This window comes from Equus asinus, chromosome 8 (assembly GCF_041296235.1).
Source record: "Equus asinus isolate D_3611 breed Donkey chromosome 8, EquAss-T2T_v2, whole genome shotgun sequence".
NCBI classification, from domain to species: Eukaryota; Metazoa; Chordata; class Mammalia; order Perissodactyla; family Equidae; genus Equus; species Equus asinus.
This window is the reverse complement of record NC_091797.1, coordinates 37,587,115-37,610,711: the sequence shown is the minus strand read 5'-3', so window position 1 is coordinate 37,610,711 and position 23,597 is coordinate 37,587,115. Positions and strand designations below refer to the sequence as shown.

General features: G+C 39.5%; 3 non-coding genes across 3 annotated transcripts; all 3 read right to left on the bottom strand.

Moving 5' to 3' along the window:
* Nucleotides 1–11,680: 11,680 nt before the first annotated feature.
* On the bottom strand, nucleotides 11,681–11,752 carry TRNAA-CGC (transfer RNA alanine (anticodon CGC)). The gene has a single exon. It is a non-coding gene; the product is annotated as a tRNA-Ala (tRNA).
* A 6,844-nt stretch (nucleotides 11,753–18,596) lies between these two features.
* On the bottom strand, nucleotides 18,597–18,669 carry TRNAK-UUU (transfer RNA lysine (anticodon UUU)). Its single transcript has one exon. It is a non-coding gene; the product is annotated as a tRNA-Lys (tRNA).
* Nucleotides 18,670–22,464: 3,795 nt separating this feature from the next.
* TRNAA-CGC (transfer RNA alanine (anticodon CGC)) lies at nucleotides 22,465–22,536 on the bottom strand. Its single transcript has one exon. It is a non-coding gene; the product is annotated as a tRNA-Ala (tRNA).
* Nucleotides 22,537–23,597: the final 1,061 nt, after the last annotated feature.

Here is a 23,597-nt window from a genome sequence, read left to right as displayed (position 1 = left end):
ACCACGTAAATTGTGGTTTTCTAAACTATCTTCATGAAATAAAACAGAAATTTACTCCACAACTTTTTTTTTTTTTTAACAAACCTATTTTGGGTTTTTGCAAGCGAGCATGAAAATTTCCATCTATTTTACAGGAATCTATTAACAAGAAATTCTGATTAACCTGTATCTTGCAGACATTCGGTAACTGATGAGAACAGACTGGGCTCAGAAATCTCAGTAGGACACATTCCCCAGGCTCTCCTTTTCTTACTGCTTTTCTCTTTTTTCGAAATACATACGGAACAAAGGAAAGATTCTTACAGGAGAGATAAAAAACGCTTTGCCGATAACTGTCTTTATCTGTGGAACTTAACAAACTACCTCCAATCCTCCTCCCCATTTCTGCAACCCATTCCTGGACTCCAGAAGCCTCTATGCACCTTTTCGTAGAAATCAAGGAGCTAACGAGGAATTTCTGCTACAAAAATAAATTCCTTCCACCCTTAGCAACTGGGAGGACTAAAGGGTAGAGATGCTGCGGCTTTCTGATCCTCATTTTACTCAAAGAATACAAATCAAATCCAGAGAATACGAATCCTCAGATCCTCCTCTGATTCTTTGGAATGAAGAGCCAGGCAAGTTAGAAACGCGTTAACTCTAAGATTGAGGCTAAACCTCTGCTTCCGTGGTACTTTATTTTCAGAGGGAGTGGTCCTCTGGATATTCACACCCCTTTCTCATCAAAGGCTGCAAAGTGAGATTTTATCCCTGCCTAGTTCAGGGAAGCCCCCAGGTAAGCTGACCGGTGAGCAAACCTGGAAGAATGGATAGGAATGCCAAGTAGAGATTTGGAGAGAGCTGAGGACACAGAATGTGTACAGGCAGGAAGTGCATGTGGCTTAGAACGATTGGAGTTGAGAGGAGGAGCAAGATGGAGATGAGGCCAGAGAAGTCAGCTTGACAAGACTACACAGCATTTCTCATCCTCTTAGCTTTTTAAGAAAACCTAAGTTGTAGTCAGGTAGTGGAGATGATGGTCCCAGACGGTTTGCATAAATCATGAGTGGTCTAAAATAGTTATGATTTTTCCATTGTTTTAATGGTAGGTCCATGACCCTCTGGTGAATAAGACATACTAGGCAGTCTACCTAAACACTTCAGACTTTTTTCAGGATAAAAAAAGATATGTGAGAGGAGAGACACACATCTTAGTTTAGCATTGCTATTTGATTTTCAAGGAATGTGGTTTCTAATAACAGTCTGGAATGAAAGCAACAATAAAAAAAATTATCTTTTTTTTTTTTAGTAAACAACAGTTGTTTCCCTAAGAGAAACGTAAAATAAAGGATTGCTGTTACTATTAGTTATCTATTGCTGAGTAGTACCCCAAAATTCAGTGGGTTAAAAAAATAAATATTTATTATTTCAACGATTCTGTGGGTCAGGAGCTCTGGAGTGGCTTGACTCAGTGGTTCTGGCCCCAGATGTCTCATGAATTTGAGCCCAGTGTGTCTACAGGACATGCAGTTCTCTGACGGTTTACTGTGTCTGGAGGATCTGCTTCCAAGATGCCTCATTCACACATGGGTAGGAGGCTTCATTTCTTCCTCATATACATCTTGGTGGCTGATTCAAGTATAAGGGAACTGCACAGGAGTGTGGTCACCAGAAGGTAAGAATCATAGAGGGCCTTCTTGAAGGTTAGCTAAGACATTGTGTCATCCTTAATTGCATGTCAGTGCTTATTACAATACCTGGCATAAGGAAATATTTGAATCATTTTCAAAAAGAGTAAATGAGTTGGTGGATAGAGAGATAAATGCTTGTAAAAATGAATAAACAGAAGAATGTTTTCAGTGGCTACTTAGGAGATTTTAAATGTGAGAAATCATGAAATTTGCCTTCAACCCTCTCAATTCCATTGGAAGAAATGGAAAATTTATAAAAATGTATAAGGTATCAAAACAAACCTAAGAAGTTACAGAAAATCTGATTCAATATATAGCCATTTAAAAAATTGAATCAGGAATTTAAACAAAATTTCCATAAAATATAATTTCCAGTCTGAAACAATTTTACTAGAATGTTCTGTGAAATCTTAAAGGAAATTATAACCTCTATTTTATACAAAATATTCCAGAAAACAAAAAGCTCTATGAGTTATTTTAAGAGATGAATATAATATTGATATCAAAACCCAATGGAGAAACTATAAGAAAGAAAAACTACAAGACCATTTCACTAATGAATACAGAGGCAAAAACATACATAAAAAACTAGTAAAGAGACTTCCAGTTTCTAGTTCCATATATAAGGAGCTTGGAATTCACCATGCATCCTAACAATATGTAAGAAGCTGAACAGACTGACAAATCAGTAATTCTTCTTGGATTTGTAAGAGAGGTGAGGACACAGGGCAAACTGCTGCCGAAATTGGAGAGGGAGACAGGTGAATACAAGAAGTAATGGCTCACCTGAGCCACTCACAAATGGAAACCACAGGGGAACCAGTGCTGGGGTAGAAAAACCTAAACTGTAATTGATGAATTGCTGGAGGCTCCATATAGACAAGTCTGATAGTCAAAAACTCCAGGGACACCCAGACATAGAGGGGCCCCCACACTTCTGTGAGTTTTATCTTTAGGAGCTCAACCATGTTCTCACAATAAATATCCAAATATTGGGAGGAAATCCCCTTATGTTTCCAGTAGAGGGGGGAGAGGAGGAACGACTCTGAAATATGCCAACGTACTCTGTTGTTCTTAATAAGGCCTGCCTTCCAGAGAACCACCCCCTCTCTAGCACTTGTTGTTTCCTGTCTTTTTAGTAATAGCCATTCTGACAGGTGGAAGGTGATATCTCATTGTGGGATTAATTTGCATTTCCCTATTAATTAGTGATGTTGAACATCTTTTCATGTGCCTGTTGGCCATCTGCATATCTTCTTTGGAAAAATGTCTGTTTAGATCCACTGCTCATTTTTTAATCAGGTTGTTTGGGGTTTTTTGTTGTTGTTAAGTTGTATGAGTTCTTTATATATTTAAGATATTAACCTTTTATTGGATATACGATTTGCAAATATCTCTCCCAATCAGTAGATTGCCTTTTTGTTTGATTGATTGTTTCCATTGCTGTGCAGAAGTTTTTAGTTTGATACAGTCCCTTTTGTTTGTTTTTTCTTTTGTTTCTCTTGCCTGAGGAGACATATCCAAAAGATATTGCTAAGGCCAATGTCAAAGAGCATACTGCCTTATGAGCATACTGTTTTATTCTTGGAGTTTTGCAGTTTCAGGTCTTACATTCAAGTCTTTAATCCATTTTGAGTTAATTTTTGTGTGTGGTGTACGATAGTGGTTCACTTTCCTTCTTTTGTCTGTGGCTGTCCATTTTTCCCAACATTATTGAAGATATTTTCCTTTCTCCTTTGTATACTCCTGGCTCCTTTGTTGCAAATCAGCTGTATATAAATGTGTGGGTTTAGTTTGGGGCTCGCAATTCTGTTCCATTCATCTGAGTGTCTGTTTTTCTGCCAGTACCGTGCTGTTTTGATTACTACAGCTTTGTAGTATACTTTGAAATCAAGGAGTGTGATGCCTCCAGCTTTGTTCCTTTTTCTCAGAATTGCTATTTGGGGTCATTTGTTGTCCCATATAAATTTTGGGATTTTTTTGTTCTATTTCTGTGAAAAATTTCATTGGGATATTGATAAGGATTGCATTGAATCTGTAGATTGCTTTAGGTAAAATGGACATTTTAATTATGTTATTTCTTCCAATCCCTGAGCATGGAATGTCTTTGCATTTCTTTGTGTCTTCTTTCATTTCTTTCAACATGTCTTACAGTTTTCAGCATACAGGTCTTTCACTTCCTTGGTTAAATATATTCCTGGGTATTTTATTTTTTGTTATGATCGTAAATGGGATTGTATTCTTGCTTTCTCTTTCTGCTAGTTCATCGTTAGTGTATAAAAATGCAAGTGATTTTTGTATGTTGATTTTGTAGCCTAGAAATTTACTGTGTTTATTATTGCTAATGATTTTTTGGTGGATTCTGTAGGATTTTCTATATAAAAAATTGTGTCATCTTCAAATAGTGAAAGTTTTAATTCTTCCTTTCCAAACTGGATACATTTTATTTCTTTTTCTTGCCTAATTGCTCTGACTAGGTCTTCCATTACTGTGCTGAATGAGAGTGGTGAGAGTGGGCATCCTTGTCTTGTTCCTGTTCTTAGAGGGATGGCTTTCAGTTTTTCACTATTGAGTATGATGTTAGCTGTGGGTTTGTTGCATATGGTCTTTATTATGTTGAGGCATTTTCCTTCCATGCACATTTTATTGAGAGTTTTTCTCATAAATGGCTGCTGAATCTTGTGAAAATGCTTTATCTGCATCTATTAAGATGATCATGTGATTTTTATTCTTCATTTTGTTAATGTAGTGTATCACATTGATTGATTTGTGGATGTTGAATCATCCTTGCATCCCTGGTATAAATCCCACTTGATCATAATACATGATCCTTTTAATGAATCACATTTGATTTGCTAATATTTTGTTGAGGATTTTTGCACCTATGTTCATCAGTGATATTGGCCTGTAATTTTCTTTTTGTTTTTTTGCATTGTCCTTGTTTGGCGTTGGTATTAGGGTAATGTAGGCCTCATAAAATGAGTTAGGAAGCATTCCATCCTCTTCAATTTTTTGGAAAAGTTTGAGAAGAAAAGATATTAAATCTTCTTTGAATGTTTGGTAGAATTCACCAGAGAAGCTATCTGATCTGGACTTTTGTTTTTCAGGAGGTTTTTCTTACTGTTTTGATCTCCTTACTAGTGATCAGTCTATTTAGATTCTCTATTCCTTTTTTATTCAGTTTTGGAAGGTTTGAAGTGGGACTGCACCAAACTGAGAAGCTTCTGCACAGCAAAGGAGACCTCCAGAAAAATGAAAAGTCACCTACCAAATGCGAAAAAATATTTGCAAATCGTATATCTGATAAGAAGTTAATGTTTTAAAACTATAAGGAATTCATATGACTCAAGCAAAAAAAAAAATCTGATTAGAAGTGGGCAGATGTTCTGAATATCAAAATAAACAAACTACATTAAACTAAAAAGTGTCTTCACAGTGACAAATAAAAACAGCAAGTAATAGGATATATTGGAGTATATGAGGAAGCCATTTGGTGTAAACCTAATTGGGCCTGACCTTGTCTTTCCAAAAGGGCCTGACCTTCGCCATTGAGCATGCTTTGTATATCTGCTTTAGAGATTCCCTATGGCAAGAACAAAGGCCCTTGAGATAAAGGTACAACTTCCCTCCCCCTCCCAACGTTGGCATTTCCTTAAGGATTAAGCATCTTTCCTTAGGCTAGGAACTGATTGTTGCACTCACCTGTGACCACCCAGTTCGAGACAGTAGACTTGCCTCCTGCTATGCCCACCGAGATAGCAGACCCACTACCTGCTGTGTCCATCAAGTGCTGTGTCCATCAAGTGCTGTGCCGACAGGGCAATCTTGTGACTATTGTGGGAGGGACATTTCAATCACATGTGAAACATCCTGTTTAGGGGTGTATAACCACTCTGTACACCTCACTTCTTCGATGCCCTTTCTTCCTTGGGGAAGAAAGGCCCCGGGCCATGGTCCTCAGATTTCAGCTCAGAATAAACTCTCCCAAATTTTCATTTATAGATTGGTTATGGATTATTTTCATCAACAGTTCATAGGAACTTTCTGTACCTTCTGCTCACTTTTTCTGTAAATCTAAAACTGTCTCTAAAAAATAAAGTCCCTTAGTTAAAAAAACAGACAGAGCAGAGATATGAGCAGTATTGAGAGGGAAATGTAGAATCAGTGGAGTTTGGTTTTGCTTTGCTTTGTTCTTTTTTCTTTGGTTTTGGTTTGTTTTTAGGTAAGAGTATGATAGCGTGTGTTTATGCAGAGAGAAATTGATAAGGTAGAAAAATAAGTAAATAATTACAGGAGAATATCTCCTCAGAGCTAACAAGAGAGGAGGATCAGGAACACAAGTAGAACTTTCCAAAGAAGCTAATATACTTTTGATGCGGGGTCGGTGAGCCGAGGAGTTGAAAGAAAGATTTCTTAGACTCTCAAGATCTGGCAGTAGTGCTCTTTTATTTAGAGAATAGTATAGAATAGCATGGGGACAGGACCCATGGGCAGTCAGAGCTTCTGCTTCCGCCGCTTCTGCTGCCCCCGCTGGCATGGGGACAGAGCCCGTGGGCAGGCAGAGCTGGTGCGTGGGGACAGGACCCACGGGCAGTCAGAGCTCCTGCTGCTGCCCCGAGTTGAGGGTTAGGACTAAATTTAAGGCATAGGTATATGATTCATCTCTTTACAAGACAAAGGAAAGAACATGAAAAAAAGTTAAAATGGTATCAGTGCAGGTGGGGTCTGGTCATTGGGTGATCCCATGACTTTTAGACAAGAATCAAATCGGATTAAGTAAAGGTTAGAAAGGTTAGACGCCACCACCCTAAACCAGTTACATGAGATTGCCAGACAGCAACCAACTTAAGTTCTTGCCTTCCCCATTAAGAGCTTCTAGAGATAAGACCATTCCCCCTTCTTCCTGGCACAGAGAGGGAGGCATCTTTACAGATAGAGGTTTCCCTTAGAAATGTAAATGTTTCCCAACAAAGGGGCAAACAAATTCCACTCCTTGGAGCCTGAATCTCATCTGTAGTTTTAAAACTAACCAGCCTAAAAATCCTCATCATAAACCATTTTAAAATTAAGCAGCCTAAAAATCCTCATCACTTTGACCACAATAACACCAGAGAAGCAGAGTGTATCTTCGTAGATAGACAGAATGGGAAGAAAAGGAGCTTTCTATATGATTGCCTCTAAGTTTTTGAATGATATGTGAAGCTAGGGCACCAATTGAGTATGAAAGGTAGAGCGAAAAAATGTAGGAGATTTAAGAGTAAAAGTAAAATGAGTCTGATGTGTGATTTTTCCAATACCACCAAACAATTCTCCCATTCTCAGTGGACACTGACTAGGTGTCCTACAAATTTAATTCAATTTTAATACTATGTACTTAGGGATAGCGTCAGATCCCACAGGCTAAGGGCTCAGTCCCATAAGTCTGACCCCACTTCAGATGCCAAAAACAAGTCCAGGCTGATACTTGTGTTTCTGATCAACTGGCTATAAACTGGAGGTTCCCATGAACCCCTCCTTGGAGTCAATTAATTTGCTAAAGCAGCTCACAGAACTCAGAAAAACATCTACTTATATGTTTACCAGTTTACTATAAAGGATATAATAAAGGATACAGATGAACAGCCAGATGAAGAGGTACATAAGATGAGTTCTGGAAGGGTCCTGAGCACAGGAGCTTCTGTCCTCATGGAACTGGGGTGCACCACCCTCCTGGCATGCCGGTCGATTCACCAACACAGAAACTCATCAAATCTCTTTGTTCAAGAGTTTTTTTAGAGCTTAATCTCCAGCCCCCACCTTTGCAGAGGCGGGTGGGTGGGGCTGAAAGTTACAACCCTATAATCACTCAATCTTTCTGGTGACCAGCCCCATCCTAAGGCTATGTAGGGGCCTCACTCCAAGCCACTTTATTACCATAAACTCAGGTATGCTCAAAAACAGGCTTCTTATGAGTAACAAAAAACACTCCTGTTATTTAGGAAATTATAAGGGTTTTAGGTGCTCAATGCTAGGAACCTGGGACAAAGATCAAATATAGTCTTATTATGCCACAGTGAGAAATAGCCATTATTAAGAGAGGGAAAGCAAATTCACTAGGGAACAATATTGGGATTGCTAGGCAGCATTGTCTACCTATTTAGTATTTATTGCTGTCAATTTAAAATGAGTCCCATAGGGTGGTTGGGGTGTTCTTCTTTGGAAAATTGTTACCTCTTATGCATTGCCATGAAATAAGTGTGTAGTTAGTTTTAACATTGATTGAGTACCTTGCCAAGAAAGCCTAGCGCAAGGAAAGAAGGGAAGTTGACTTACGGATATTTACAAAGAGTTTGAAGAATTTCTGGAGATGCATACTAGAGTGAATGAGTGGCAAAGCAGTATATGGTTTTGAGAGATAACAGAGGGTCGCTTTAAGAGTCCTTAATGATTGATTAGATGTCTGTGGGAGGCACAGGGCAGGGTGTTTATCGAACAATGAAGTGGAGATATACTGTAGGCTGTATGGATTTGACTCTTGTGAGAGTGATAGGGACTCAAGATGTATATTTGAGAAATATCAGCAAAAAAAAGAAAAAAGAAATAGCTTATAGAGGGTATTTAGAGCAATTTTTGTATATAAGAGTGCTTAGGAAGAAGGTGTAGCGTTTGAAGAAAGAATGTCTGTGTCTGAACTCTGAAAAAATCAACATTCAAGCAAAAAAGGAAGAGTTGTACAAGTAACTTCAGTGAAATAAATACAAGGTGTTACCTTTGAAAGACAGGGAAAAGCATTTCAAAAGAACGGTCATTAGATCAAATACTGTAATGTGTCTCATAAAGTGAAGACTAATATGCCCATCAGTTGTAGAGAAGAAGGAATTATTGGTTGCTCTGGTAACCAATTGACTAGAGTTCTAGGCATTAAGATCATATTCAGAGGATTGAGAAGAGAGAGTGAGATGAGAAATGAAGACACAATATAGAGAGGTGTGTTTCAAGAAATGTGGCTAGAATTGAGAGGGGAGAAGAGAGAGAGGTGACTATAGGAGAACAAGGAGCCAGGGGAGATTTTTGGTATGGAAGAAATATCAACTATTTTAAATAATAAGAAGCCAGTAGAGAGGGAGAGATTGAAGATATGAGAGGGTAAGAATAATTGATGGAGCAAGGTCCCTCTGAAGGCAGGACATGATGGCCTAAGCACAGTTGGCTGACTAGCCCTAGATGGGTTACAGTCTTGCCACCAGAAGTGTAGCATAGAGACCAGCAGCATCAGCATCACCTGGGAGCTAGTTATAAATGTAAAATCTCAGGCTTCACCCCAGACCCGAGGAATTTTCATTTTAGCAAAATTCAGAGGTGATTTGTATGGACATTCAAGCTTGAGTAGCACTGAGACAAGGGATATTTCTTCCATTTTACCAGATCATAATGAAAAAAGGAGGAATACACATATAAGCACATTTTTTAAGCTGCTGAAGGAAATTAAGATAGCTTTTATTTGATGGCATTTTTATGTTTAAAGTAGGAGGCAAAGTCAGCTGAAAGGACAGAAAGCAGGATTAGACGTTCAAGAGAGTGAAGAAGTTTTGAAGTAGCTATTGTAAATCCTTTTAGGGAAATACAAAAGGAAGGTGGAGTAACATTAGGAGTAACAAATGAGTCACCTTGCCCCTCTGTGCTTCAGTTTCCTTGCCTCTGAAATCAAGGGTTGGAGTGAACTTCCCTTAAGTCCTATCCAGACTCAAAGTAACAAAGGCTATAATGATTCCATTAATCTTGCTCTTTCTCTCCTCTGTGAAGATGACACCAAGTTGAATCCCTATGTAGGAGGAGATGATAAGTACAGAATTACCTCTTGGACCCATCCCAGAAGAGGGTGCAGCAGTCATCTGGCCTCTTTGCTTTTATTCTGAATGGATGAGGGGAGAAGCAACAGCAGCCTAAGCTTCCCAGAACTTGTGATGGGTTTGAAGGCAGGGGAGATTCCGGGAACAGGCCTCCTAGACTAGGCAGTGAAGGCCTAGTTAATATTTAGAGTGGCACTTATCTTCGTAGAGATGTGATATTTTCCAGCAGTACTCAGAAGTCTTAGTACAGTGAATAAGAAGACAGATTTGGAATCATCTACAGTTAGACTTCTGAGGGAGGATGTTCAGTATAAAACAAAGGAGTGTGAGGACATTGTCAAAATGTGGCTGAAGTGAAGAATCAAAAAGTCTAAGATCTAGGGCAGACCCGGTGCCATAGTGGTTAGGTTCCCACACTCCACTTCTGTGGCCTGGAGTTCACTGGCAGGATCCCAGTACAGACCTACACACCACTCATCAAGCCATGCTGTGGAGGCATCCCGCATACAAAACAGAGGAATATTGGCTCCTATGTTAGCTCAGGGACAATCTTCCTCAAGCAAAAAGAGGAAGATTGGCAACAGATTTTAGCTCAGGGTCAACAACAACAAAAAAATCTCAGATGGATATGTGTCTTAGTCTATTTTGGCTGCTATAACAGAATACCACAGACTAGGTGGTTTATAAACAACAAAAATTTATTTCTTACAGTTCTGGAAGTTGGGATATCCAAGATCAAGGTGCCGGTACGTTCAGTGTCTGATGAGAACCCACATTCTAGTTCATAGATAGCCATCTTCTTGCTGTGTCCTTACATACAGAAAGGGATGAGGGAGCTCTCTGGGGTCTCTTTTATAAAGACACTAACCCCATTGATGAGAGCTCCCCCCCTCATGACCCAGTCACCTCCTAAAGGCCCCATCTCCTAATACTATCTCATTAAGGATAAGGTTTCAACATATGAATTTTGGGAGGACACAAACTTTCAGTCTATAAGAATATGGAAGGAAGAAAGGGTAGGAACAGAAGACTCATGAGGAAAAAGAAATGTCAAGGAAATGGAAGTTTCAATTAAGTAGAAACACAGAAGTTGTGGAAGTAAGTGGTTGAGGTTGCTAGAAAAGATAGAAGATTGGGATTGGTAAACAGGATACTGTGGTACGCAGAAAAACGTGTTCCCCTCCATCCCAAAATACATTCTTGTACTAATTCCCAAAACCTGTGGATATGTTACCTACATGACAAAGGAGACTTCAAAGATTGATTAATTTAAGGATCTTGAGATGGAGAGATTACTCTGGATTATACATGTTGCTTTTTTTAAGTGTATTTTTAAATGTGAACAGAAACAAAAAAGTGAGTTACTGTTATTATATTATCAATATTACAGAGTTCTAAACTGAATCGAGGAATGAACGTAAGTGCGATGCAGTAATCATGTAAGGCAAAAAATCCATTTAATTACAATTGTCCAGAATGCAACCTCAATTGGATCCCCAGTGCTGTCAGGCAATCTTTTATGGGTTTCTAACCAATTCTGACTTCCACTTCCACAAGCTATTCCTAACCTTTACTACTTTCCCAGACCCCTTGCACTGGGCCACGACCAGCTCTCTTGCACAGAAACGTTGAGTAAAGCCAAAGGTGCAACGAGAAATAAAATGGTAACTAGGTTAGAAATTATAGCATATGAAGAAATTCTTCTTATGGTCCTAGGGTGGACCTTTGAATACCGATATGCAACTAGTACGTCAATACTAAAAAAGCATGCTACCTTCCCTTCACCCTAAAAAAAATTGCTGAGGTATTTTATTTTTATTGATTATTTTCCAGTGAAACGTGGGAAGGGATAGGACCTCATTTAATTGAGTTAAGCCATTCTTTGATATGCAGCTGTATTCCCTATTCCTGGACGCGTTCATGGGATGAATTTACTTCTGAATTGTCCCTGCCGTTTTAGTACTGTTTACTGCATAATAATACACCTCAGGGAAGTCTCCAGGAAGCAGGGACTATGGCGGTGGTTAGTTAACCAAGCGGAAGAACAGTAAATATACCGATGGGAAATAGCTCGACTTAAAATAAATGACATGGCAAAAATGAGAAAGGACTAAAATATTTTATTTAATAATTAAAAGCCACAGCCTCAATTAGGCAAAAGCCAAGAACAAGAAACTCCGTTGGAGATGCCGGGGATCGAACCCGGGGCCTCATACATGCGAAGCATGCGCTCTACCACTGAGCTACATCCCCTAGCAAAGGACGGTTGTCAGGTAGGATTCCTGTCCTGATAAAATCTAGGAGCATTTAGAATAATTATTTTGTGTTCAACCATAGAGTGGTCATCTTTCAGAATGAATTACACCTAACACTTCGTTCAGATTACATCCAAGTAGCCTCCTTCCGAGACACACAGACAACATCCAGCTCGGTATCGTTACTGAGCAGAGCACAATTTTAGTAGCTTCAGCACAATTGTTTTTCCTCCTTTAGGCCACGTCGAATCCCAAGAGGAACGAATTAAGAGATTTTTCAGAACGCTTGGAAGAATGTTCTGAGAGCCAAATTTCTTGCAGCAGACTGAGTCGAAGGGTCAAATGAATATTTGAAGCTGCCGCTCGCAACTTCATCCTGCTGGGATGAAAACTGTCCAGATAGATGAAAACGTGAAAATTCTGCCCTGATCTTTGGTGTCAGAGCCAATGGCTCGGCCCACACAGACCATCTAGCCCACTTGACCCCGGAGCGATTGTCTGTGAACTTTGGCTTCATGGAGAATCTTGAATTTAAGAAGCCTGCATTTCTTTGTTTCACCCTTTCCTTTATCCACGTGCCAGATTCTCGTCCCTCTTACATCGCCTGGAATCTCTGCAAGGCTACTGTGCGGAAGAATGAACCTGGGCAATTCCGCCTAAGCCGGGATCCCACTTCTCCCGGAGCGGACCACAGCAGCAGCCTCAGCTGCGCGGCTACGATCCGCTCAAAGCGCTTCCCTGACCCAGACCCAGCGGCAGCAGCCCGGGGCTCGTAGTTTTTGTCTCTTGCTTCAGAAGTTATACAGCATAGAATAGCAACTCTTCAAAAGTAAAAATGACAACACCAAAGGCACGATCTATGAAAAAAGTAATTAAGTTGGACTTTAATAAAATTTAAAACTTCTGTTCTGCAAAAAACACTCTCAAGAGAATGAGAAGACAAGCCACAGACTGGGAGAAAATATTTCCAAAAACACCTATCTATAGAGGACTGGTATCCAAAATGTACAAAGAACTGTTAAAACTCAACAAGGAAATGGACAACTAATTTAAAAAACAGGAAAAAATGTCTGGACGCTTCACCAAAGAAGATATACAGATGTCAAATAAGCATATGAAAAGATGCTCCACATCATAGTCATCAGGAAACTGTAAACTAAAACAGTAATGAGATACTGCTACACACCTACTAGAATAGCCAAAATCCTCAACACTGACAACACCAAATGCTGGGGAGGATGTGGAACAACAGGGACTCTCATTTATTGCTGGTGGGAAACCATTATGTGCGATACTATACCAGTATTTGTCAAAACTCAGACGGTACTACACCAAAAGTGAACCCTAATGTAAACTATGGACTGTGGGAGATAATGTGTGCCAATGTAGGTCTTCCTTCTGTATACCTTTTATTTCTTTATCTTGTCTTATTGCATTAGCTAGTACTTCCAATATGATACTGGAAAGGAATGGTGAGGGGGAACATCTTTGCCTTGCCGCTGATCTTAGCTGGAAGCTTTGAGTTTCTCACCATTAAGTACCATGTTAACGGTAGAGTTTTTGTAGATTTTCTTTATCAAAATGGTGTTTGAGATTTATGAAAACAAAACAGAGTACTTCAAAAACACAAGTAAATTTTTTATAACTTTGGAGTGGGGAAGACCATTCCACTTGTGATTCAAAAGTCCAAAATTATTTAAAGGAAAATATTGACAAGTTTGATTTCAAGAGAGCTTCTGAAAAAGTGGTGAGAATATACGTAGTTTTTCTTTAGTATAGTTATCCTTTTCTTAACTTTCCAAATTTTCTTTCCTTACAGGAGGCTAACACCTTGCAGTAACTAGCAAGGGACCAGACAAATATGAGCTCTAGAAGTATTTGATTTGGGGATAAATTTTACACTTTTCCCCCTTACTTTAAAAGAAATATATATTCCTTGCAGAAAATATGGGAAAATGCAGATAAGCGAGAAGGTTAAGATAAAAATCAGGAGAAATTCCACCACTTAAAAATCTGTCAACATTTTGTTGTATGTGATTCCAGTATTTTTCCCTGTCTGTGTATGTGTTTGTGTGTTTCATTTTTTTAAAAAACTGGAATTATATTGTCATATATATTTTTTAATTTAGTAGAGTTATTCTGTTTTCTGTCAGCCCCACAAAGCTGTGAGTTCCTTCACGTTAGGGACTGCGTCTTATTCACCTCTGCATCGCCAATGTCTCGAACCTCATTTTTAGTAGTTGTGTAATATCACATTGTATTAATGTACTATAATTTACCCCATGGCATTAAATTAAAATAAACAAAAGAGTGAGATAAAGTAAAATAAAAACAAAAAAGTTTAAATGATTGGAAAGCAAAAAACAAAATAGTCATTGTTCACAGACAATACAGCCAAGCAGAATAAAGTCAAAAAGGACATTCAGTGGACAAGAAAATGGAAAGTACTGTGAATGACCCATATCACTGGAAAAATCTTTTAGCATTATTTGGAAGTTTCCTTAAATAACATAATTGAATGGCTATCTCAGCTATCACTTGTGTTTGAGCTTGCCTGTTTTACAGTCATTGCTGGCGTGCGTATCTTTGTTACAAAGGGCCACACTGCCCTACAAGAGTTAAAAATTCTCATTTGAACCACACATAGTGTTGCAAAACTTTAACAATGAAAATTACTCACCATCTTTCATATTGATCAATAAATGATTGTGATGGAAATATTGGAAAACAATGTAGATATCTGGGTCACCAACATGAGAACAGGAGACCACTATTTGGTGGCTGATGACTATTAGGTACAGAGTTGCCCAAAAGTTGGCCAGCTACATTCAGTAACATGTAATTTAGTGGTTGGTCTCATAAGTACTGTAATTTCAACTAATGATGAATATAATCTACATCTATGATTACTGTTGTTGACAAAATCACAGATGCTGCTACTACTTCTGTGGTTTGCTGCCTATAGTCATATGTAAAAACAATAGTAAATTTCACTTGGAGGCTAGTAAATATAAATTTGTAATTTTTTCCATCCAAGTTCTTGAATGCCTGAAATCTATCCATGGATTCCACTGGGGTTCATTGGGCTCCAGGTTAAGAACATTTGTATTATTTCATACTTATGTTATCTTATTTATCCTTCATAATGATCTTATGAGGTAAATACTATTATTATTCTTATTTAACTGCTGAGAAAATGAGAGACTGAATATTTTCTCCAAAGTCACACGACTAGTAAGTGGCAGAGCTGGGATTTGAACACAGGACAACTGATTCCAGCATGTATGTCTTTTTTTTTAATTTTAAGCTACAAGTTGATATGTGTTTAGTTCCATGTATTTTTAGCAACACCACTGATCTTTCTGCCTGTTCTTGATCCAAGTATTTCTTGGTTTAATTACTGTAGATTTATAATATGTTTTATATCTACTAAGGCAAACCTTCTCTTAATATTCTACTGATATTTTTTCAATGTCCAAACTAATTGCACCTAAATTTGGGGGAGGGATTTTTAAAGTTATAGGCTAATATGGGGAGAACTGGTATTTTAAAACACTAAGCATTCTGATCTAGGAATGGGATATTCTCTCCATGCACTAGAATATGTATATAAACCCCTTATTAAGTTACTGTTGCTTTTTTATGTAACTAGTGGATACTTTAATTTATTATTAATTTATATTTTTATTAAAATTACCATATGTCTTCTTCCTATATTTTCTTCTAATTGACTGTTGCTGGTCATGGTGTTTTGAAAATGTCCACAAATTATTTAATACTCCTTCCTTCAAGAAAAGGAGGCTGGTTTCCCTTCCCTTGAGTGTGAGCCAGACTTATTGACTCTCTTCTAATGATTAGAATGAGGCAGAGGAGTTCTACAACATCAGAGACTGCATCATAACAGACAGAGTAATTTATTACGCAGCAATAGATAACTAGTACACTGATATATACATATTTCCTACTTAGCACTTGTATGAACTTTCTTTTATATGGGTTTTTAGCTCTTTTAATTTCTTTCACAATATTGCAAACTATATTATCAGAGCATAAATGCAATTTTGCCCTTATTTTTTTTTCAATATTGATGCCTCTTTTTTTAAATTATGCCATTACTGTTGCTCTCGAGTTTATCCAAACAAATTATTCTAAGATGAAGACTATGATTTAAAATGTGTATAATTTATCATGCTACAGAATTCTCTTCCCTTGCTGTTTTTCTAAGATGTGTAACTATTTTTCTAAGATGCATGTGTAACACAGGAATGAATATCAGTTTTAAGAAGTGACTTTTAGTACCTATGATAGTGTTATGAGGTATTAGGTAGTATAGTCTAAAGTAAGACAAAATCTTATTTCAATGTTGAGTTCAGTATTTACTCTTGGCCATTGTTAGAATTAAATTAGATAATCCACGGACAGTCTATGGATAAATGATACTTCATGATGGGTGATTATGTATGTGTGTGTACATGTAATTTATATATAATATATAATGTTATATATGTATATGTGTGTATATATATATATTTGCTGATATCACCAAATTTATTTTCCTCTGACTGGTAAATAGGAAAGAGATTCTGAAATATTTTCCTAAATAAGTCCAATGAGAAAGTAAACATTGAGTTAATTATCACAAAGATGATAAACAAATATAATTTCTTGTGATAAACGTAGTTCCTGCCTCAGGTTTCTCCAACCCAACTCTCATCATCATGACTCTTGATTTAGGGGAGAGTAACCTGGAAGAACCATATTACCTTCTGTCCTCTCTCAGCTCGTTATTTATACATAGTAGTTTTCAGATATTTAAGAAAGTGTCTTATTTCTTCCCTTTAATATTACTCTATTATGAGAGATTCTTGAGAAAATTGGATTGTTAAAGCAAGTAACAGAAAGTTATTCTTCCAATCCCCAGTACACAAAGCAAGGGAGAGGCATGGGATGGCACATGTCCTGGTTGAAAAGGCATCATAGTCCTCTGTTCCAAGCCTTCATGACTGCTCTGTTTCTTCTGGTCCTTTTTTATTCCAAATGGCAGAAATGATAGGAGTTACTTGATTTAATTTCTGGCAATTGACCACATACTAAATGGAAAACTGGTACATCATTAAACAAATAACCATTGAATGCCTTCAATAAGCCTGGATTGAAAAGGCTTATGTAAAAATTGTGTAAAAAAAACTCTTATATTATATTATATTATATTATATTATATTATATTATATTATATGTTTATTCTCTGTCTAATTGAACTCTGTGTCTTTTACATCTAACATATGACCTGAAACAGGAGGGAACCACTAGATTGGGCATGTGTATTTGTGAGTATAGTATCATTTTATGAGAAAAGAACTCAAGAGTTGCAGTCCTATAATCCAGATTTGTAACTCAATGCTATTTAGAAGTTGGTGAACTGGGGCAAATTTTAGAACTTATTTCATTATCCTTTCCTTATCTGTAAAACAGGGTAATGTAAAAGAGTTTTTATAACATCAAAGGATATCATGCATGGTATGTGCAATGATATTCCAACACATGCAAATGATATTACAACATGTCTCTGGGACTCCTCCCAAAAAAGTATACAATTGGCTTCTATTTTCCCTCAGGACATAGATGGATTAGGCATATGCTTCCTATGTTTTGAGGTTTTCTTAATAGAGTACATTAGGCTGGGGTGTATTCTGTCTTCTGATTAAAAGATTGAGTTCCTCAAAAAATGCTGTAACTTGAGTTAATCCCACAGCCCTCCATCGAATAGATGTTTCAGTAATGCTGTGCAAAGAAAGACTGGACCTTGCCGCAAAAATTCATAAAATAATTTTTGAGATATGGCTGGAGGCAAACAGGAAAAAAATCCCTCCACATCAGGAATGTACAAGAGCCCTCTTGGAATCCAGTTTGCTCCGGTCATAATGCAGAGTAATGATTTACCAAGGACACTGGACATGATCCTAGTTGTGCTTTATGTCAACACAGGAAAGCAAATTAAAGCCAGCCCCATTTCCCTACCCCACACAGTTCTCTCCCTCAGTGAGACCTGTCACTTTTCTGTTTCCTATTCTCACATTCTAACAGTTTGATGAGCCTTTTGGACCAAATGAGAGACAAGTTCTGCCAGATAAATGGGGTCCACCCAAGTTCAAAATCTACTTCATGGGATTTCTGTGAACATGAGCAAGAGTTTCATATGGACAAAGGAGGGCAAAAAAGAGAGAGCAATAACTTCACCTAGATCTAAGCGGTTCCTGGGATTTCGAAGGAAGTTCCAGGAACATTATGCGATCTGGAATGAAACCAGAGCCCGAGGTCACTCTAGTTCACTTCATGGTTTTCCACGAATACCATTAATGAGTTCCCAATCTTCAAATCACAATGAACTCTTTTTGATTATCACTCTACATGTAATCCCTCTCTTTTTCTGTAGCTACAAAATTAATTTCTTAAAAATCTCCCAATCACAGATTCCTGCAGAGTTGCAGTTTCAGGGATCACTGTGGTTGCCAAATTACTTTCACAAGACGGTATCTTACATTTGTAGGCATCTTAAGTTAATCGTGTTCAAACCCAAACTCCTCCTCCTTGCTGGCCCCATCTAACATCCACAAAGCAAAAGTAGAACAACCCACCACAGAGGCAGAAAAGCATTATCCTCCTCCGCAGGATCCCTCTCCGTTCTCACTTACTTCCGAGTATCACACATCTCAAGTTTATCTGATTGTCTTCATTCACAGGGTCATTAATCATTTTTCTCTCTGGCAGGTCAAATGCCCAAGATGGGGAGCAAGTACTTTTTGGGAAATGAGGTTACATGGGGAAGAAAAATTGAAAGTTGACGCCCGAACAGGGACTTGAACCCTGGACCCTCAGATTAAAAGTCTGATGCTCTACCGACTGAGCTATCCGGGCTCACACCCGCCACGTTTTTTCTACTGCCTATAAAGATAATTCATTAGGTTATTGTCAACTTTGTTTTGCCTTCTCGGACAAAGTGTTTCAAATCAATCGCGTGCAGATGTACCTCACATACTCAAACCAAAAGCAGCCAGCCGATCCCACTTCTACACTCTACACTAATCTGCTGCCATCACAACCAGACACTGGGATTGAAGCAACTTGACTACTCTTAAAAATCCAGCCACAGGGATGAGCTCTGAAGAGCTTAGCTATGGAAAGAGGCCCCATGTTGCTCTCAAAAGCCAACAGTTTGGGTAAAAATGAGTGGGATCTTCTTAGGCGACAAGAGTTTTCAGCTCACTTCACTGGACTCCAATATTTCCTCAAACCTAGAGGATGCAGAGAAAAGAAGCGGAGCTTGGACAGTCCTTCCTACTTATCTGTCCAAATCCTATTAGTGTTTAAAGATCCATATTCAAGCCCTCTTCTCCCTACTTGGCTAACTCCAAACTCACCTCATTCCTCTTCCCAATCACCCATCGCTTCACCCTTCCGCTCCGGTCCCCTCTGCCTCCCCCTGCGTGGGATCTTAGCAATAACTCAGTTCACTCCATCCAGGTTCTAGGTCAGAGTTTCCCAAACCTGACAGATTTTGAATCTGGGGAGCTTCGTTATAGCGTAAGTTGCAATCTGGCCCTACCTGGACTTTGCTTTCGGACTTCATCCAAAACTTATATCTGGTTGTCTATCACACAAAATAGTGACAAAAGGCAGAAAGCATTGGCCCTTTGTGCCTCAGTGTCTGAGGTTTGAGATGCTCTCTGGGTGTACAAAGTATTAGTTCGTTTCACGGATGGTGCCCCAGCCCACACATCTCCCTTGCGCTCTCCTCTTCCGGAGAGAACTCCGTCTGAAAGAGGTTGTGTATTCGACCGTAGCACTCTCTTTCCTCCTCTCAGTTCCTTCCGGCTTTCAAAACAGAACCGCAGCCAAGAAACCAGCTTCCGGGTCTGAATCATATTGCTCCCCTCGGTTTGCTAGACACAGGCTGTCGCTCTGCATTTCACGCCAGGTTTTGTGAATTCTTTCCGCTCCGACATCACCTCCTGAAGGACCTAAATCTCCCTCCACTCCCCTGCCCCCAACTCACCGCAGTACTTGACTTGTCTCCTTTTCTTCTTTGTATCCCTCCACCTTACCTTTGTGATCTTTTAGGCAGCTTTGAAGGCAGAGGAGGAGGAAGATAGGGGAAAGGAATCTAAAGACAAGAAAACGCCCCATTGTGGGACTTTCCCTGATGATGGAATGGAAATGCCTTCCTGAGAGCTAGTTGTGGAGCTGACCTTGGAGCAAGCTGAGAGAAGTAAGAAGATACTTGAAACAGAAATAACTGAATCCTGGGGTCCAAAATCAGTCTAAAGCCAGCCATTCTTTTGTTTTCCAGAAAAACATACCAATAACTCTTAATTCTCCAATTCCAATGGATTCCTTTCAGTCCTCTTTCTACTCTCACTTCAGGGGCCATCTCTCCCATCGCCACATGAAAATCCAAGTCTGTAGAGCAAGCTCTCTATGGAATTCCAGGCTCAGATATGACAGTGCTTAGATATTTTCATTATCTTCATGACGTTGTTCCATAGACATTTCAAATACATCACATTCTGACAGTGCCAGAAAAGGCGGTTGTCTGTGGCAGATACTTGCCCCTTTTCCTGAGTAGCTCCAGGTTTTCTGTCTTCTCTTTCCATCGGGACCTAAATTTCCAGAGGTAACTTTTTGAGTTCTCTGCTTTGTACTCACTCCCCTCATTTTCTTCTAGGTCTCTGGCAGTCAGGAGCAATGGAGGTACAGGGACCCTGCTGTGATGGTATGGTAAACCTGTGATACCACGGAGATTGACCAGAGAAGGAGGTCTAAGCTGAGGCCACTTGAGCCACACTGGCCATACAGAAGCCAAAGGTGAGGCTTAGCAGTCCTAGGTATTAGCCATTTCCCAGCTCTGGGAAAAGCCGCCAGACTATGTACTCCCTCAGAGACTACAGTGTCCAGAGTCCCACTGCTTTTGGAGACTTTCTTCCATGGTTCTGCCCACTGCCTTTGTTTATGTGAGTCTGCATGGAGCCTCCATATTTAAACCAGTGAGGTTACGGAGAGGGAGAGGAAAAGGATACATTGGTGCTCCTAGCTCAGGAAACATCAAGTGCAAGATTTTGTTCTCTGTCAGATTCCACCAGGAGTCACTGGACAGAAAATAAAGAGGAGAGCAACTAATTCACTGAAAAAAGGATTTGAAAACAGTCTTTACTTGGCATCTGCCCTGAAGTGAGACTGCTTTGTAAAAGCATTTCCCAGCTGAGAGTTCAAAAGAAATACTTTGGACATCTGTGCTTTGGGTGGCTGTAGTGCCTGCTGGATAAACAGGGCATCCTGAGTTAAGCATCCGTGGAGTCCTGTCTTTTTCATTTTCCTCTGTGAGTTGCTGATCCACCTCTCCAGCCCTCACAGCCTTTGTGAGGCTAAAGGGAGATCTTCTTTGTTTGTTTGTATACACAAAACAAGCTTTGCTTCCTCTTGTGAAATTCGGCTTTTACAGTTTTTCTACCACTTTGATACACAAACTAGCCTCCAAGAGAAAATGAAAATGGAACTGATTTTGATACATCCACCAAACATAGAGTCACATTTAGAAACAAAGTAGTTCTACAATTTTTATTGGCTCCTTGTTTATAGCGATACTATTTGTTTTCAGAAACACAAGAAATTTATGCACCTGTCTTTTCTTACCATTCCCTCTTCATCCCACCACCCAATCACACACACACACACACACACACACACACACACACACACTGACTCTGGTTGCATCCCGGAGATCTTTGGTGTGGTGTTAACTCATATATTCCCCTTTAAGACTTTACTTAAAGTTCTAAAAACAACAAACTGGAGTCAGCGGCCAAATGTAAGAAATGTAGAAAGCAAGGAATTTTAATTCATTACTCTCCAATGTCCTTGCGATTTTATTCTGGCTAAGTCTGTGTGTATGGAGCTGGACTTTTTCCATCATGTGGTGTGTGAAAATCTCCAATGAGAGTCAACTTCCCATCGACCAGAACAACCACTCTGCCAAAACCCAGCCTCGAACAAAAAAACTTTTAACTCTTTAGGCCTAATTTCCTCCCCAGTCGATCTATTGCTGACAGCTGACAGCTGACAGCCCTGAAACTTCCAACTATGTTTTCAGCGTTCGCCTTGACAGTCTCCGCATTCCTTAGCGCTGCCATTTGGGTTGTCCAGTGTCTCCCAGTCACTCACTCAAGAAAATCAGGAATCCGTTCCCTCCGCTCAACTGCGTTCATCCAGTAATTGACTGTGCTGGATGGACCACTGGAGGGAAAGGAGAGGGCAAGAGAAGGTAGGGGCAAGGAAGTCAGGTGGAAGTTTTCTCTTGTTTTTTACATGACTCAGATCTGACTGCTCAGAGATCTAAAAGAACTAAAAGTTTTCATAAGGCTGTTTCTTTCCCCCTTTATTCTCTGTCCTGTACTTCCATGATATACCCAATAAAACTCAATTTGAATGCGCCACTTGCGGTGGCAGGCTGCTTGCTTTTGAAGTAGGAGATTCTGGTGGGGATGGTTCCTTTTTTTCCCCCTCCCTCTCCCTCTCGTCTTCCTTCTGCCGATTCTCCCCCCTCCACCCCCCAAGGGGGTGGTAAGCCCTAGGGAGCAGAAATGGGAGAACAATAAAAGCAATTCATTGACTTCCTTTTGCTGTGAACTGGAAAAATGGAGCTGGTAAAAGGAGAACTGGAGGTGCCAGGGATTGAACCAGGGACCTCGTACATGCGAAGCACGCGCTCTACCACTGAGCTACACCCCCTGACTCTGGCCAGCTTTTCCTGTTTCATAAAATATTACTTCCATTTTCCCATTTTTTTCAATTTGAGAGTTAGTTGGAGAAAGCCTACTGGGTTAAATTTCACTTTTTCTGAAATTACTGAACTGGATACTGTCTAGTGGCTTCACTAGGAGAAGAATAGATTGTAGTCCGAATAGCACGGTTTCTGACTTTAAGACCTTCCCACTCAGGTTGGCCTGCTCCAAGGTGCACTCACCACCAGATTGTTTGGGTGAAAGTTACTTGCCTCCACAAGGAAAGTCCCAAGAAAATCACGTCTCCCACATAAATCGCAGCAGTAACGATTCATATTGAAGTGCTTCTCAATCTAGAGGTAGCTGGCGGTTTCAGTTGAACTGGCGAATTGAATTGCATGCCCTGTTGGGTCGAATGCCGAGTCAGCATCCATTTTCCAGCTGACTGGCAACGCTGGTTCTTGTGTAACATGCTCTGAGATGTCCTTAGTTCTAATTCCACACTCCATCTCTGTCCCTTGCTTGAGGATTATGTCCACAAGAGTTTTAAAAACAACTTCAAAACTCTATCATCTTGAAATGAAGTGCCTTTATTTCGCCGTTCTCCTGAATGAACAGCAGCGAGGGCAGGTGTAGGGCGCAGAGCAAAGTTGGGGGATAGATAGAGCAGGGACGGCAAACTGCCTTCCCTCTTACAATCTACTGACACAATGGAAAAACCTGCTATAGAGATGAATATTTGAAAGAATAAAGTCAAAGAGCCCTGGAAACCATCAAGTGGTGCCATAGATGAATTGGAAAATGCGGTGGAGTCCTGGATACTGCAAAACAAATAGGATTAGATTGCCTGGGGAGGAGCAGAGGTAATGGCCGCCTTGCTCCCTGGATGCTCTCAGCTTAGCGTCTTACCGCTAAAGATCTAGATGTTAACTTGAAACACTAAGGCTGCTTCTTTATCCAAGAGCCTCCGCACAGTATTGACAAAAGTATTTCGGGCAGATTTTCATTTAAAGTCTTAAAAACTTAAGTGTTTGCTGGTGAAGGCAAAGAAGATTGAAGGCGCACAAT